The sequence below is a fragment of the Pocillopora damicornis genome, chromosome 5 (genome assembly GCF_964200805.1).
Source record: "Pocillopora damicornis chromosome 5, jaPocDami1.2, whole genome shotgun sequence".
Classification (NCBI taxonomy): domain Eukaryota; kingdom Metazoa; phylum Cnidaria; class Anthozoa; order Scleractinia; family Pocilloporidae; genus Pocillopora; species Pocillopora damicornis.
This window is the reverse complement of record NC_142674.1, coordinates 24,833,631-24,852,711: the sequence shown is the minus strand read 5'-3', so window position 1 is coordinate 24,852,711 and position 19,081 is coordinate 24,833,631. Positions and strand designations below refer to the sequence as shown.

Here is a 19,081-nt window from a genome sequence, read left to right as displayed (position 1 = left end):
TGAATGCCTGAAACATCAGCTTTGAAACTCTTTACAGTGGCCAAACTATGTTATCAACTCGGTTGGTAATACTAAATTACCCTGTTATACTCTTCCACCGATGCAGTACCACAGTTTCATCAGAACCTTACCCCCTTAATATATTTCAAACTGTTTTGCATATGTGTTCAACATCAGAAAAGGTCAGAATTTATTTTAATCACAAACCAAAGAAACATTTCATTCTAATGATATAAAAGAAGCTAATACTTAAGAACATCTGTTTGAATTAACCCTTTAACTCCCACAAGTGATTAACATGGAACTTCTCCTTATAATATCAACACATTATTCTGCAAACAGGTAATGAGAAAATTTTAACTTATCAAGTTATAATCTTGATCTAAAAGTAAATTCTCATTACCATTTAGAAGAAATTGTGAAGCAGTTAGGGGGGAGAATTAACCATCAGATCTAGGACTGACCAACTGCATGATATACCTTGGTGCTGAATACTCTATCTCAATCTCTGACTGATGTGGGTGATGATCTTAATAACCTTAACAATTTTAGCACGATGACATCAAAAGCTCTCTAATTTATTGTTATGAATTCTCTTTATCTGTGGACCATTCTTATATTCGTATTCAAACGCGCAAAAAACTGGCCAAAGGATGCCGGGAAACGATGGTATATCACATGAGTTTGGTCTGCCTGTGGCAAGACTATCATAATCATATGAACATAGCCACTATCCTAAACGTTTGCAAAGGAAATGCTCTGTGCTATAACAGTGACAATAAACCATGCTTAAAACTAAAATTCCTACAATAACATTTTGTCCGGTGCAAAATGACCATTTGAAAACTGATTCAATCAGTGTAACAAGAGAGTTAGAAAAGAATATAGAACTAACTTGGTTTTTAAAAAAACATACATAGACTAAGCCATTTATTTAGTTGCATAACTCTATTAAATTACACTCAGATAACTTCCATGTACAATGCAGGATGCCCTCCTTTACCTGTCTAGGCGCTTATTCAAAACAAACACATTAAAAAAAAAAACGGTTGTAAATACTTTACTACTTTTCAGAACTATTGCAAAATTCAAACCTTATTACCTCACAATATTTGTGGTCATGCCACTCACTAAACTTAACTACGCTACAAACAAAATACTGTACCATAATCTACGTTTTTCAAAGCGTATTTACATAAAGTTGTTATTGTGTTCCCTCATTCTAGTTGCAATTTGTATGCAAAATTGAAAGCTGTTAGGCATATGCAATCTATGAAAGCGCCGTGCGGGTACTCTTGAGGTTTATAATGGAGGTATATCCCAGGCGAGGTATACCCTTGAGGAATATTGTATAGCACTATTTACTACAAGATTTTCTCACCATCAAACAGTGGTCTAAAAGCACTGGTGGTAAACAGTGTACTTCTGATCTTCATTATTCAAAGCCTATTTACACAAAATTGTCATTATGTCCCTTCGTTCCTGTTGCATCGTTTTTCAGGCCAAAAAGTTGATACAGTGGTCTAACAGTATTGATGGTAAACATTGTACTGGACAATATTTGTCAGTTGATAATGGTGATCACTTTCATCATGTTTTCTTGAATTTAGGTATTTTCCCTTAGCCTCTTTAAAATTAATTTCATTACAAGCTGAAGAATGTGTAATTAAAGCCAAAAATCACAACTCATTTTGTTTGAGTTTTTTTTTCTTTTTGCATGTCATTGTTTACTTTTATTAAATTGACTATGCTGTGGATTTTTATATTTTTTGGAATGACTGTACACAAGTTATCCAGCTTTTCTTTACAAGGATTATACACACTTCTAAATTACTTCAAAATGACTCTCTTTTAAAATGGTTTTTACTCGTTATCATATTCCTCTAAACTCTCGACAACGTCATTTCTCTGTGTAACTTTTTTCAACACACTTGCAAACTCATCAACTGTTAGCTGTGGATGTCTGACTTCCAAGTATTCTAATAGGGCTATTGATGGTCCGGCATCATGTTTTGCAAAATCTGCGGCCACTACATGTCTGTCAATACCATAATGTGAACAAACATCGCGATAGTCTCCATGGTTCTTCATTTCTATGTCCAAACGGTTACATACTTTCTTTAAAAATGACCTATTATCCAGCAAGCTGCTGAGGAGCTTCGAATCTGCAACAAAGAGAGAATATGGAGATAATTCATGTTACACGATAAGCTAAATTATTGACGCATTTTGATTGCTTGTTCCTTAGGATCTATTGGAAGACAGATGCTTAGAAGACGCTACCATCAACAGGATTTTTCTGTCTCACCGTGTGAACAAATAAATTATACTTTGCGGTAGGTCTGCCCAAGAAAAGATCACAGAATATGGTAACAACATCAGCGAGACACTCGGCTGTGCCCCGTGTATCTTTTTAATTGTCTTTGCCTCATTTTGACTTCATATGTGATCTATGACTAAACAGACCGGCCACAGCAAAACGTAATATGTTTGTTGATTAGGGACTGTATTTCAAAAACCCTCTCTAACATTATATATGATAGTGTTTGAATAAGTGTCAATGGTTTTATAAACGACTGGAGCGCATATTTCAGGATGGGGTGTGCTCACACCAAAAATAGGGAAGGTGCTGAATGAATATTTCCCAATTCGAGGCATCTGCCCGTAAAGAGCGTCTTCTAATAGGTGAGCGGAGCACAATGGTTTAACCCTTTTACTCCCACGATCTAATTGGAAACTTTCCTAACTGTCTTCCATAAAATTATGATGATATTACAGTTGAGAATTATGAATTACATTAACTAATAATCCTATACGTTATATTTTTCTTCATTCATCACTAATCTGGTTGATTTTGTATTAACATTGTAAGGGGAATTTTGTCTTGATTATGTACGGAAGTTAAATGAATTTAACTCAACAATACATTTTTTTCCGCTCAGGACTCGTTCGTGGAAACTGGAGATGGGAGGGGGGCGAGGCGGGACACTGGTTAAAACTTTGGTTGAGGTGGGGAGTGGGCCGAAGCTTATTCGTAAGAGGTGTTAATTTGTAATTTTAACTACAGTTTCTCGTGATAGTAGCTATAGCTGCGATGACGATGACGAAGATACCTTGAGGAGTTTTTGATTGTTCGTTTAAGTTGCCCCTGTCACTTTCTTCTTGTGTTAAGGACTTCGAGCATCCAGATGCGCTTTTGCTGCCTCTTACAGTATGTGAGGTCGCCTCAAGACCGCCACTTTCTGTATATTTTTGACGTGGAAAATTAACCGACCGTGATTTATTCAAACCTAAAAAAAAAATTCGCAAATGGAATCAGGTTTATCAATTTGCAAATATCAAACTGTAATTCCTCTATTTATTTTATATATGCAAACATTTCGGCATGCTTACTAGCAAAGAACATGTGAATCAATACCAAACTGTGCAGGAAATTGAAATTGAGTGCAAAATGTTAAAATGAACTTGATTGACAGGGAAGTCGTGAAAGCGCAAAAAAATTAAATTGCGGACAAGTGAAAAGAAAGTAATAACGTTCCATTCAGAGTTTGAAGGAGAATGCAAAAAAAAAAAGAAAAAAAAAACCAACGAAGGAGAAAGAGCACAAAAAATTTATTATTCTTAACAGAGAGTTTAAAAGATTGAAGCAAGTTCTTGAGAGAAAAGCCCGACTACTCCGGCAATAAGACAAAGACAAGCTTATTCGTAGGAGGTGTTAATTTGTAGATTTAACTAAAGTTTCTTATGAAACTATAGCTACGATGACGATCACGAAGATACCTGGAGGAGTTTTTGGTTGTTCGTCTGAGCTGCGTCTGTCACTTTCCGCTGGGGCTGAGGAAGTCGAGCATCCAGCTGCGCTGTTGAAATGCGTACAAGCATTTGCGGGCTCGACCAACTTCTAAAATGGAGAGAGCAATTGAAAGTTGCAAAATCGCTCGGATACCGGAAAATCATGGTCATGAATACTGAATTACACCATTTCAATATTCAAAAGGGTTACCGGTAGAACAAAGAAATACCTTTTTAGACTAACATGAATGTTTGTTATACCTTATTCTTACTTAATCTGCGGGTGCTTAACGTCGCGATTTTGGCGAGACAGTATTTCGCGGGGATTTATTTTCTCGATTTCAACAGGAAAATATAAAAATAGGACATTGAATTTCGCGATTCTGGCGTTTTCAACTTCATTTCAATTTCAAAATGTCTGAACTTTCTGAAATTCCAAGATAAACCGGAATAAGTGTTGGAACTTTAATTGAAAGTTGTGAATGAGAACTACTAGAAGTAAGTTAATGGCAATTTCGAAGACTGCATGATAGATATCAGGAATTAGTATAGATTTTTGCGATTAACATTACATAAGATACATTACATAATATGCATTTCACGAGATACACAGTGGAACTTACCGGTAAAACTAGTTGACAATTTTCGTATATGTCGATATATGTCGTGTATGTTGCTCTTATTACATGTTAATCATTTTCTGCCTGTTTAAATCCCGCGAGCATTTTTATTCCTGAGTCTTCAATTTCGCGATATTTTTATAATTACGAATGACACGAAATTATGTACCCGCGAGATTAAGTACGAATAAGGTATTTGATAATTACTTTTAATGGAAAATAAAAGTTTTAGGCTTGGAACTCGATAGCTGTACTCTGCAAGGTTAATCATGGCTTTCCGCCTTTATGATATTTATTATCTTCACTAGATTTTGTGGTTATTCTGTCGATGTCAATTAAACCGGGCAAGCTTATTAAAAAAATTTAAAGTTAAGTTGGTAATAATAATAATAATAATACTTAGAATTATAAATAATAATAATTAGAATTTACATAGCGCAAAATACATAATGCATTTCGCAGAAAATGACAGCTGATGAAACCTACAATAAAGTTAAAGAAACATATTTACAAAACTTCATTTTTCCCGTTAAAATGTGTAAAAAAGACTACATTGATGGGCCAACAAATCAAAAGCTCGGCTGAAAAGAAGGTTTCATTTTAGATTACGCTGAAAACTAAATATAGAGTCCAGGCCAGTGATGTCTCGAGGCAGACCAGTGGTTCTGACTAAACACAAATAGGTTTATAACTGGAAGGGAAAATATGAGGTGTAGGCTTATTAATATTATTATCAAAATATATATTTTACAAGTAGATCGACCTTCATTGGCCCGGCTAAACTGATAAGGTCGAAGAAAGTGAGTGGTGATTGTAACTTTATAGAAAAAAGTTGAACTGAAAGTTACATTAGATTTGGTTTTATTTTGTTTTCTGTCCTTTTTTGTTCGTTTCTCTTTCTTCCCTTTTTTTTTCAAAGAAAACTGTAACCTATCTCATTGGCTTTAGGCGAAATCAGATCGTGTTAGCTACATGCAGTATTACCTCCACAAGAGAAAAGCCAGGGTTCAAGTAGATTGCATGTTCTGTATCATGGCCCTCTTGCTGGAACGTTATATTACAAGAGAATTCCTCCACTTCTCGACCTTTCACTGGTTTTACTGCAAAAGTACATGCATCTTTATGACGAAATCTACCGCCGTGGGAATCATCGCAGATGTACACCTACAACAGATGACGGATTGAGTACTATATTGCATCAATTGGAGTAGCACGCTTTTAATAAAAATGCACAAAAATAAGAGGTTCGTTAAAGTGCATTGTTTAGACAGCTACTTTCAGAGGTTACCAAAAGGCCATATAATCTACAACTCAGGAGTTTCTTAGCATTATGCAAAGTAACTATAGTGAGTGGCAAAAGTTTTGGCACACTCTACTTCTTACTATCTCCCTCCATCCCAATGTTGCCTGGTGCTGGTGTTGTTTGGGGAGAGAGGGAGGGACTTTCAAGTAACTTATTAAACATCAATTACTAGATTTCTGTTTATTACAATGTGTATTGAGTGGAGGATTGTCGACCAACCACAAAGGGCCTATTAAACCTCAGTTCAGGTCATCAGGGGTAAAAATGTTTCATTGTGACACATTACTGAGCCCAACCCCATGTTGTTTTCCTTACCTGCTCACCGGGTGTCTCGTCTAATTCCCAGCCCTTCTCAGGATCCACCATAAGTTTCACAGTTATCTTTTTGCTGTTGTTGTATATTTTGAAGGGTTTCTCCATTCCTTTCCATGAATCAGGAAACTGCTCTCTATCTTGCGTCTTTACTCGCTTGTAAAGGCAAAGTATATGGATCAGCTAGGTGGTACATCGTGCAATAACAAGAGTGACCAGATGAATGAATTTTATTCTTTGAATTTCAGACGAGACCTTATTTTTAGTATTTTGTTAGACAAATGCAGCTCACTTACCAAATAAAGGAATATGACTGGGTGACAGCACATTACAACACCGGCACATTTACAAATTTTTGGGTAGATGCCTACAATTGAGTCGTATCCGCACAACAGAAGTAACAACACTCCTTGTCGCTTAATTTCCATGAAAGTAGGTTAAGCTTCAGCAATAAAAGGCCAATAGACTACTATGTACATACTCGTGCTTTCATCTAACCGTAGAGCGTCAGAGCCAAGTCGCAAAATTACTCGTCAGTGATATAATGGTCAAGCACATAAGCATGGGAATAATATACATGAATGAAGGGAAGCAAATATGGCGCACAGCTAATCAGAGAGGAGGAATATGTACCTCATGCTAAAAGATAACCAATCATATGTGCGGATTTGTATTCAAGATGAATAACGCAACCATAATAGATATGTACCATAGTAATGCCCTGTACATTACTTATCTCATGGATAAACCAATGATCATGATATTATGTGATATTAAATCGTTAGTAGCGGAAGCTAAAGCCAGTTATCAGTGGATTGAAATGACTCACTTGTATCATACACTGTATGTGGGTAAAATATTGGAAAGAACACTTCTGTTAAAAACAACAGATTGACACAGTCGGTTGCATTTGGTGGATGCCTTGCGTTCAAACCAAAATAAACTCCTTCTTAAACAATTACTTACCCTGATAGAATCCTTGTTGTCACTGTAAATGTAGAATCTGAAAAAAATGAGATCACGTCTAGGATTCGGTTTACTAGCAAACACTGTGGCTCTTTTCTTTCTTGGTGCCCCACGACGACAATATACGCACCAGAAACAGAACGTCATGGTTTTGATATGAATGGAGTCCTCTTTTGCTGTAAACCACGCCCTTGACATATCATTTTTCTTTGATTCGTTAGGGATTTTCTCCCACCTGATGGGACCTTTAATCAAAAGTTTATGACAAAATCATCAGTACAGTAACAGCATAATGAACATTAGTCCTACCTTCCCAAAAGAGAAGAGGATAAAAAAATATGTAGGTAATACGAGTAAGTGGGATTACTCTGCTGTGGAAATCCACGAGGTACCCACAGGATTTGAAATTTGTTTCTCGGTTTTTGCGAAAGAAGGAAAATCAGATACACAGAGAAAACATCTGTGAGCGTGGTGAGAAACAGTAAAAACACTCAAGCACACATGACGCCAGGTTGGATAATAGAAACCGGGCCACAGCGATGGGTAGCGAGAGTTCTCATCTTCTTTGTAAGTCCATACCCTGAACAAACTCCGAACATGTAAGGCTTACAAAAGTGTAAGTCCTCAAGATGTTAAATCTTAGATGTATTTTCTTTGAATTCAGCTGAAAATACTTAACCCAGGGATTTTTCGATTACCTGGGTCGGTTCGGTAGACAGTTATCCATTCCTTTTTAGCTTTACCCATATAGAGGCAATGTGGAATTATAATCTTCAAGGGTTTTAAAAGTCTGATATCGTGTGGTCCGCATTCAATCACAGGGGAAATGAGTGTTTCATCAGGTCCAACGGGGATATTCCGCAACAGCTCTGTTGTGTCGTAGACCACGCGGTAGAAGACTTCCTGGCTGACTCCAGTCGGTATTGCACCGTTTCCAATACATATTTTCACGTCAGAGTCAAGAGCGGCACTCAGTTCACCGCCGGAACTGTTGAATTCGTTTTTCACTTCAAAGTAGTTTCCAATAGATATTTTCACGTCAGAGTCAACAGCGGCACTCAACTCAGAGTCATAAGCGGCATTCAGCTCACCGCCGGAGCTATTGAATTTGTCTTTCACTTCAAAGCCTTTTCCAATACATATTTTCACGTCAGAGTCATGAGCAGCACTCGACTCGCCGCCGGAATTGTTGAATTTCTCTTCTACTTCAGAGCCTTCGGGTAAAAAGGCACTTTCGTTGCTGTCATTTAGACCTACTTTATTTTTCCGAAGATTTGCCTCATCCGTGACCTTTAATAGCAAAAAAATCTAGTCAATCAATGTTTTGAGCCAAACAGATATGTTTCCCAAAAATTATATGAGGTAACTCAAAGCACCCTATTGAGAAAGAAAAAAAAACCAACATCAACATTAAATTTTACTACACTTCCTATGGTTTCAAACAAATGCTCGATTATTTTGAAATTGACTTTAAAAGGTTGCTAATCTAACATTTCAGCCTCTTTGAAACATCCTTAATTAAAGTTGAAGTAAAAGTCTTAAGACACACCGGTTGTTTTGGTTTCTTTTTTTTTTATCTTATTTCCTAGGGTAGCTTTTCACCTGCACTTCAGCCATACATGATGACGCTTGAAACGATAACTGCCATTCCCTAGTATAACGTGATGGTCAGAGGATCAATTAGGAGTTACGAGTAGAATATAGATGAACGGCCTTTTAGGATAAGTCCATACCTTTACATCATGAAGCGTGCCAAATGCAGAGTCTTCAGAAGTAGCAATTCTTTTCGGGATTGGTCTAGAAGCACTGTAAAGAAATTTAATTGTGCAGGGTTAGAAAAAAAAAAACGGTTTTGGTTGCAGAGGAACACCGGTACCCAGGGTATGTATGCGTACCAGCTCCGAAGACGGCTGTTACGTACACATACCACAAGTCAAATCAATAAGCTGTTAGGCATATGCAATCTATGAAAGCGCCGAGTGGGTATTCTTGAGGTTTATAATGGAGATATATCCCAGTCGAGGTATTCCCATGAAGAATTTTGTGGAGCACTATTTATTACAAGAATTGCTTACCATCAAACAGTGGTATAACGGCACTGGTTGTAAACGGTGCACCTATGATCTTCGTCAATCAAAGCCTATTAACTTAAAATTCTCATGATGTCCTTTCGTTCTCGTTGCAACTTATGTAAGGCCAAAAAGAAGTTGCAGTGGTCTAACAGCACTGATGGTAAATAGTGTACTGGACAAAACTTTTCAGTTGATAATGGTTAACAGTGTCATCATGTTTTCTTGAATCTAGGTATGTTCTTGGCCTCTTTAAAATTAATTTCACTACAAGCTTAAGATCGTGTAAGTCATGCCAAAAATCACAATTCATTTTGGGTTCTTTTTTTTTTTTTTTCCTTTTTGCATTTGATTGTTTACTACTACTGAATTTACTATACTGTGGATATTTTTTTTGGGATGACCGTGCATGAGTTATCCAGCTTTCCTCTTCAAGGATTATACACACTTTTAAATCATTTAAAAGTTACTTCAAAATAACATTCTTTAAAACGTTTCTTACTGGTAACCATATTCCTTTAGATTCCCGACAAAGTCATTTCTCTGTTCAATTTTTTTTAAAAAACTCGCAAACTCGGCAACTGTTAGCTTTGGTTGATGGACTGCCAAGTATTCTAATAGGGCTCTTGGTGTTCTTTCACCATGTTTTGTAAAATTTACAGCCATTTCATATCTGTCAACACCATAATGTGAACAAACATCTCCATACCTCTTCGTTTCTGTGTCCAGACGGTCACATACTTTCGTTGAAAATGGCCGATTACCCAGCAAGCTGCTAAGTAGCTTCGAATCTACAACAAAGAGAAAATTTGGAGATAATTAATGTTTAATTTGTTTACACCGGTAGGCAGTAATGAAAGTAACAGATTGTTACATGATAAGCTAAATTATAGACGCATTTCGATTGGATTTTCCCTATGATCAATTGGAAGACAGATGCTTAGATGACTCTACCATCAACAAAATTTTGCTCTCATATCATTTAAACGAATAAATTATATTCGCCGTAGGTCTGCAAAAGAAAAGAACATTGACCGAGTGATTCACCGTTTTTCTTCACACAACATCGCCAAAAGGTCTGGGTATCAGCAGATATGTCACGAATTTACGAAAATAAACGACATTTTTTAAAAACATGTTTGGAAAGTTCTCCTGTCATCTACAGTTCTGATTTAAACAAAAAACAAAGCTGAATTTAAAGTGTATAACAAAATCCTCATTGGACAAAACAAACAACAGAAGGAGGTGTTAATTTGTAGATTGAACCAGAGTTTCTCATGGTAGTAGTTAAAGCTACGATGACAATAACAAAGATACCTTGAGAGGTTTTTGATCTTTTATCTAAGTTGCCCCTGTAACTTTTTTTCAGAGCTGAGGAAGTTGAGCATCCAGCTGGGATATTGAACCGCTTACAAGCATTTAACGGCTTGGCCAACCCCTAAAATGGAGAGAGCAAATTAAAGTTGCGAATTCGTTCGAATACCAGAAAATCATGTTCATGAATACTGAGCTGAACAATTTCAATATTCAAAAGGGATATCGATATAATAAAGAAAAACCGTTTTAGACTAACATGACAGTTTAATATACCTTATTCGTGCTTAATCTTCGGGTACTTGATTTCGTGATTTTGGCGAGATAGTATTTCGCGGGGATTTATTTTCCCGATTTCATTACAAATATAAAAATAGGACATTGACTTTTGCGATTCAAGCGTTGTCAACTTCATTTTAATTTTCAAAATGTCCGAACTTTTTAAAATTCAAAGATAAACTGAAATAAGAGTTAGAACGTTACTTGAAGGTTGTGAATAAGAACTACAAGAAACAAGTTAATGGAAATTTTGAGGACTGCATGATAGATATCAGGAATTTGTATGAATTTGCGATTCATGTGAAGATGATTAACATCAACATTACACAAGATACATTGATCGAGATACAAAAAGAAACTTACCAGTAGAACTAGTTGACAATTTGCGTACATGTCGATATACGTCGTGTGTGTTGCTCTTATTACATGTTAATCATTTTCTTTTTTAATTTCAGTTTTATAGATGGGTAGAAAAATTCCGCGTGCTCAAATTCCGTGAGGATTTTCATTTCCGAGTCTTTAATTTCGCGGTTATTTTATAATCACGAATAATGCGAAATTAAGTACGAGTAACGTATTTGATGATTATTTTTGAAGGAAAAGAAAAATAAAAGTTTCAGGCTTGGAACTCGACCGCTGTAGCTTTGCAAGGTTAATTAAGACTCTCCAACTTTTATTAGAATTAATAATAATAATAATTAGAATTGACATAGTGCAAAATTACATAATGCATTTCACAGAAATTAAAATTCTCGCTAATAATGACAGCTCATTAAACCTGCAATAAAGTTAAAGATATATAGATATTTACCAAACTTCACCATTCCCTCAAAAAGATGGAGGGAAAACTACATTCAAGGGGCAACAAACTAAAGGCTCGGCTGAAAAGGAAGTTTACTACGCTGAAAACTAGATATAGAGTCCAGGCCAGTGATGTCTTTAGGTAGACAAGTGGTTTTGACTAAAAACAGATATAGGCTTATAACTGGAAGGGCAAATATAAGGTAGGAGGTTTATAATTAGAGAAAATATATATATATATATGTTAAAAGTAGATCGACCTTTCATTGGTTACGGTTTGGCTGATAAGGTTGAAGAAAGTGAGCGGTGATTGTAACTTTCCAGGAAAAAGCTGAGCTGAAGGCTACGTCAGATTTGGTTCGATTTTGTGTTTCGTCCTTTCTTCTTCGTTTTCTTTCTTTTTTTTTGACGAAAACTGTAACCTATCTCACTGGCTTCATCAAATCAGATTGTGGCAAGTACATACAGTATTACCTCCACAAGTGAAAAATCATGGTTGAAGTAGATTGCATGTTCTGGATCATGGCCCTCAAGATGTCGCACGTGACGATAGCTGCCATTTACCAATGTAACATGGTAGTCGGCAAGATCAATTAGGAGTTACGAGAAGAATATAGATAAACACCCTTTCAGGATAAGTCCATACCTCCATGTGATAGAGCGTGCGAAGTGAAAAGTCTTCTGAAATAGCATTCCTTTGCATGCGACGCATTCTGAGAAGAGATTTAATTGTGCCAGGTTAGAAAAAAAACACTTTTGGTTCCTGAGGATAATGAGGAACACCCAGGGTATTCATCCACTCTTGATGTGTCTATGAAACAAAATACTTTTTTACATTTTCGGCATGGTTGATAGCTGTATTTAAAATAAGCAATAACCGACCTTAGCGCCTTGCGATTTCTCTCTGACCATTTTTTTTTTGTGCACTGAAGTACGATTTGGCGGCCAAAAAGTGTCCCCAGTAAGGGCGCGGCCAAAACGATTACATTACAAAGCTGTGACGCAAAAAAAAACTATGAAGCACGTGTGCAATCATGGTGGAAAGAGGAGAAATTTAGAAGAAGGGACGAACGTATTGCGTGGCCAGAGCACCAAATGATGTTAGCCTCAAAAATTTTACACATATACCGGGTATTTCTATACATTCCTTTCCAAAGGATGTAGCTGTATAGCCAAAATGGACGCGTTTCGATCGTCTACATCGAGGTGATTTACCTCCTCAATGTCATGGGCCTTATGCTCCGTAACGGTTTCAAAGACGGCTGTTTCCAACACATACCACAGGTCAAATCAGGGGAAGATAACCAATGAATTCAGCTAAAAAGAATGCTGATTACGGGACCTGTTCCCACGCCGTGCACGATTGTTCAACATTCTTTTCGGCTGACATTTCGCAAGCGAAGAATGGTGAGTTCCTTATCGCTGTTTATTTCACGCGCTTGAGATGTACTCGTTCTCAGTCTTGTCTTTCCACATGACTACATTTACATTTTTCTTATCGTATGAAAATCTTTCCAATTGTAGTTTCTATCGTATTTTAACGACAGAAATACACAATATGTGATAAAGTTCAAGCCCTCTTCTATTCTGACCGATATCCTGTTATGTGAACAGTGCGAAACCTTTAGCGGATACTAGCATAAACACAAGCTCGAAGGGGCCTTCTATTCTCCTAACTTAAGTTTCCAAATTTCCATCCACGAAGCATCATTTCCCTACGCCCTCAAGAAATTAAAAGTAGCAACAATAGCAATGTCATTGTGATAGCAGTACAGGAACGAGAACAAAGTGCTCTGTGAGCAAACTCGTGAATTGAGAGATGACTTACATGATTTTTGGATTATATTTTATGTTATCTGGTTTAGGGAATTTTGTGGTTGATTGTCATATTTAGAGTACGAGCAGTAGTTCAGTGTTCGCTAATGTAAAATAGAAACAAAGTAACGTTGGGATAAGAAGGCATTACAATTGAAATGATCATGCTATTACATTTGACAAGGGTGGATGATGTCATGTGTTCAAACAATATCATTTTTGTTTCTGGTTCAACTGAAATGGTTGGAAGTAAATGTGGGTGAAAAGTGAAATTTACTGTCTATCATGTAAATATTGGAAAATCAAGGAAATACTGTCTTAATGAAAACATTAATGTTTCCCTCTTTATCAAATGAGACAAACGAGAGCGAGTTTTGAGTGATATAACTATGCCCAAACTGCCACCGTCACTTTGGATTTCCGCCTGGGTAGATTTTGGTCACGTGCTAGGCAACGTATAATCGAGAACAAGATAGAATTTCATTTCAGGCCTATTTATCAATTTTATGGTGTATAACTTTCGCATTTTAGTACGTACTATTTATTTTGAATCTTCAAATTGTCTTGAAACTTAAAAGAAAATTGTTCTTTAAAAATTCACTGAAAATCGGTAGCCAAAATTATTTGTTTAGGTGTTGTTTGATTTTCGTGTTAACCTTTAATTTCGTTAGTCGCCGGCACCTTTTCTTGCTTCACACAGGAAAAACACACGATACGAAATGTAATGATCGATTTTGTCCCCAATCTCACGCCATAACAGAAAAAGCTTTTGAACACCTGTAAACTTCGAGCGCTTCGGAGTTAGTGATATTTTTAATGAATATTCGCATTGTTTTCAAGTTCAAGGATTATAAATTACAATTTTATGAAAAAGGAAGGTTGGTCTCTTATTTCGGTGTGAATCCTTGCACGCTTGCCAGTCGCTGGCGCCGCTTGTGGTGGCCCAGTTAAAATGCCATTGTTTTTTTGTCGTCTTTTTTTTTTTTTCCTCCGCCGCAAAATGGAAAATATAACTCTTTTGTCAGTCGCTTTGTATTTTAACGTGTTTGGATTATGATCACCCGGAGCATCACGGTGCAAACGCTCAAAATACTTACAGACGCATGCACAAGTCGTATTGTTCGCGGCCAATCCACACTAAAAGATGTTATTAAGCGGTAATTTTGGAACGGATTGAGTCGCCAACGCTTGAAAGCCATGAAAGCCTTGAATGCCTTGTATGCCTTGTATGCCAAGTATGCCAAGTATGCCAATGTCTTAGTTAAAAAACGTACACTTGTTGTAAAAAGCAAAATCTGAAATCTGAAACCAAACTGCACATACTCTATGCAATCTGTTGAACAACACTCTTACCATGAGACTAGAGAACAAAATTCTAATGGATGCAAACTGATAGTGAGGAAAGACGGCATGTTGGATTCACTTGATGCCAGGGAACGTAGCTACGATAACAGTGCGAATGGTATAAATTTCACGATCCAAAAGGTGAATCTTATGTTTGTTTTCGTTGTTGTTGTATGGAAATTCTTTTTTAATAAATACACGATCCAAAATCCGGTGTCTTTTTGCGTATAACGTTATTAAGTCAAGTATTGTCTTGTCACAGGCAGCCCAAGCTCACGCCTCGAGAAAAATCCAACGATTAATTCATGTGTGACTCGATATAAAGTTACGAGAGGAACCGTTGAAAATATGAACAATAGTATAGGGAACGAAATATGGTCGACTTACAACGATAAATATTTCGAAATATGAACATTTTCCTCGTAAAATCATCAAAACTTACTCATACCCTGTGTATCCGTTGTAGTTTCTGGCGATTTCTGCCGTTTTAAGCTTGCTTTACCATCACTGTTATTCACGCCATCTACTTTTATTACGTTGGTAAAATTTGTACAGACATCACACCAACCAACTCGCGCGCAAAGTAAGAAGACCACATTGAAGGCTTGAAATTATATTATGATCGATTTTCATCAAGAAATGGGCCAGGAATTTTCCACAATAGTGCAAATAATCGTGAAGGCTGATCGCGGAAAAGCGATTGCGTGACGCTCGGTAAGCTGTAAGATGACATGTTATTATATGCAAGACGTAAAAACTCTTCAGATTCTCAGTCTGCATTTTGTACCCACTCTGCAGTCTGCAGTCTATATTTTGTATCCGGTCTGCATTCTGCTGTCTGCATTTTGTAGTAACAGGGATCCGTGGCACCAATATTGTTTATTTTTGGTGACATTTATTCGCACAACACACATAATCTACCTCAAAATATCTGTGTGTGAGGTAATTCGACATTTTCGTTCTTTTCCGCGTTAATACTCTTCTTTCCTTTTGTAATAATGTAGACCACTTACAATGTTTCAAGTAATGCACCCACCCTGTGTTTTGAAATAGGTGTATGCCCTTAGCCAAACTTTAGCTCACTATTCAGTATACTAGTCCGACACCCATAGCATTACTACACTTGATTCCAAGGATCCAGTTCCATCCAGGTATCCCATTACCCTGCTCACAGGGTCTAGTTAAAATTAAAACGAAAAAAAAACCTCTTTTAAGATTATCATTGGCTTCTTTTTCACCCCACCACTATTCTTGGCGACAAAGGTCGCCATTTCATTTGTTTATTACTCACCAAAAACTACTAAATGCATTCAATGCCCAAAATCGAAAAAAAGTTTACAGGAATCGACCAATCGAGCGAGCGAGTACCATTCTCCACATCATATCTCCAACTCGCTCTTGCGTATGCGCGCAATTCACGAGTTGATAAATGTGGCAGTACATATTCTTTTAATTAGACGGCAGCGAATCCAAGTGCTGTGTGAAAGCCGATGCGTACGATATATTCATTTACAATACTGACGTCAGTTATTTGCCATTGAGCGAAACGGGTCATATAGCAATGCTGCACTTAGGCTAAAGAAACTTTTCTCTGTTAAAATCCCTATATGAGATTTACATGAAGCAGATGACTATAAACTCACTCGTTTTCCGTTTGACGGGCTCGACGACGATAGCCTCTGCCTTTGCAATCTCTGAAGAAAGGAACAACTTGGAGTGAAACTGCTCGATGACTTCTCGGCGAAAAATCATCAAGCCTTGTGCTGATTCTTTCGTCAAAAGTTAGGTCTTGGTTTTCTAAGGGAATCACTCTACAGCAACGAAACTTTGGAGCGCTGAGCAAGGGGAACCTTCGCCGCACTTAGTGCGCAGGAATAAAATGTTGTGTCGACAGGATCGAACACAGCTACTCATTCTTAACATAGATTTCGCTGTAGAAAAAAAAACACAAACGCAACAAACCAAACATTCAACAACTAGAATGTTTTGCTCTAATCTTGACCTGAACACCGCCAGAGGGCGGGAAACCGTCTTTGTCACTCTTTGTCGAAATCTTCGTTTGATGCACGCGGTTCTCCTTCGAAGGGCTGGACCGTACTCGCAACTTCCATTTCTTATTTACTACTTGATTACGATGTATTACAACTCTTGGTGGAGATAGGTAGACATCGCTATCGGACATTATTTCAAGAGTATTTCAACGCTGATTGATACAAAAATTACAAGAGACGTGAGGGATTTGTAAATGTCAACTGAGAGTTTTCACAGTTTTCTATGTTATCACCCGCTAATTCGCTACCAGTCAACGGGATACTTTTAGGACAAAATAAGAGCACTCTAGGGCCCGAAAAAACCGAGTTTTAAGTTTTTTTTTTCTATCGCAATTGATTTATTCATATAGTAAGCTAAATTTTTACGCAAAAAAAATGGTGACATCGACACTTAATAAATGGATTATGTTAATTCCATGACACAAATTTGCGTTGTTGATAAAAAATGGACAAAAATTTGAAAGTATATGAAGAATGCAATCAAGCTTACATAGCGTGGATACATCGAGTAATGATGAACACCTTGGCTTATGAGAGTTTTAAAGACGCAAAAAAATTACTTAAACTTCTCTTTTACCATCATAAGTTACTACGGGCAAATTTTCGGCCTTGATCTTACTTACACATGCCTGTATGTATATGGAAGTGTATATCATTATGACAAAATAGCACGTGAAAGGACCAGCATGCAACCAATGTTATAAACCTACTCAACATAACTTACATATCAATCAAACATATTAATCACGGACACTTAGTAACTACTGCGACATTGATTCTAACTAAGTTCTTTCCTTCCCGGCCATCAGAACTTGTTCACTAGATGGGTCGAAGGAAAATAACAAAACTTATCTGGTTCTTTAGCCAGATATAATTAACGCAAGAAATAGGGGAATTAAAAAAAACTATTGTTCTTCCTTGTTTCTTGGTTATTATCTTAATGTGTTGTTTAGATCAGTTATAGGCTAATAATGAACTTACGTATGATTATACGCTTACCGACAATAATAGAAGTAAATGAAGAAGAAGAGACCAACACCAAAGATAAAAATCCCGAGTGCCAAGAGTATGTATATAATAGGTGAGAGATGATCTGCACCATTAACCTCCTTTCCTGTCGCGAACGAGAACAATTTCAGTGAGTTGTTGCAGATGAAACAGAAGGTAAACTAAAATATGGACGTAAATAATTTATTATAATTATTTGCATTTTTTCACTGTCATTGCTATCATTATTATTATTATTATCATTATCATTATTATCATTATCATTATTATTATTATCATCACTATAAATATCAATATTATTATTTTCATCATTTTTTTTTTGTTTAATGCGAATTTTGCCAATGCTGATTACTGTACTTTTAACAATGATGAAATTTTGGACTCAGGTTTTCTGAACAAGTGCCACAAAACAACAAGTTCGCTGGGGTTATCCAGAGTTCAAATTATCCTTGAGAAGTACCACTCGCGATCGTTCACCAAAAGAACGCCTTTTTCCTGCAAAATTATTCAAATTCTTGGGTGTAGCAGTAGTGATGATAGTGTTAATAGTGATTGTACTGGTGGTACTATAAAAGTGGTAGTCGGTAGTTGTTGAACTGATAGTGGAGGTATTAGTAGCTGTATCGGTAGTGTTGCTAGCGGTGGTAATGGTGGGAATGGAAGTGGCAGTGGTAGTGTCTATAGAACTTTACATAATAAGCTCAGTTATGCACGCATTCTGATTGGTTCTCACTTATGATCTATTAGAGGACAGACTTAAAGATGACTTCATCATCAAAACTTTTTTAATTCTTTATCATACAAAACAAATAGATTCCAAGTTGACGTGCGTCTGTTCAGTGTTCAGTAATAGATCACAGATGACGTCAAAATGTGGTTAGAACATCTGTGACACACTCGGCTGCGCCTCTTTGTTCTTACCACATTTTGACGTCATCTTTGATCTATTACTGAACAGACCCACGGCAACTTGGAATCTATTTGTTAAATTGATTGTAATAATAGTGTTTGTAACTGTGGCAATGTTAATGGAAGAAGTTGTAGTAATAGTAGTGTTATTGGTAGTGATAGGGTTCGATCGACTAAGCTTCTGAATTTCAAAAGACAGAGATTTACGCCTATACCACTGTGAATTATCCTTGTTTCTTGTTCCTTGTTTAATTCGTTATCTACCAATCCCCCCCAATTGGTTTTAAGAAGCCGGTATATTTTCTTGCTTGGTTTGGAAGAAGGCTTTACGCCAATTTAAATCCCGTCCAGAACCGTAGACGAGCTATAGTGAAAGACAGATGAGAGGTAAGATATGATTTTTGAAATGTCATGTTCTGGTTTAAATTCAAGTTATCACAATAACCATTAAAGTAGGACGAATACTTATCACAATCTGTTGGACAGAAAATCAGTTTT

The 19,081-nt window shown here is 36.8% G+C and overlaps 1 non-coding gene across 1 annotated transcript in view; it reads right to left on the bottom strand.

The window, feature by feature from the left end:
* Window positions 1-177: 177 nt before the first annotated feature.
* LOC113664356 (low-density lipoprotein receptor-related protein 4) overlaps window positions 178-19,081 on the bottom strand; it is a 150,217-nt gene continuing 131,313 nt past the window's right edge. The window contains exons 19-24 of the transcript XR_016186642.1: window positions 6,994-7,238; window positions 6,031-6,183; window positions 5,397-5,576; window positions 3,781-3,901; window positions 3,114-3,290; window positions 178-2,165 (exon numbers count right to left, since the gene is read on the bottom strand). This is a non-coding gene — a transcript (low-density lipoprotein receptor-related protein 4). The remainder of the gene's footprint in view (window positions 2,166-3,113; window positions 3,291-3,780; window positions 3,902-5,396; window positions 5,577-6,030; window positions 6,184-6,993; window positions 7,239-19,081) is intronic.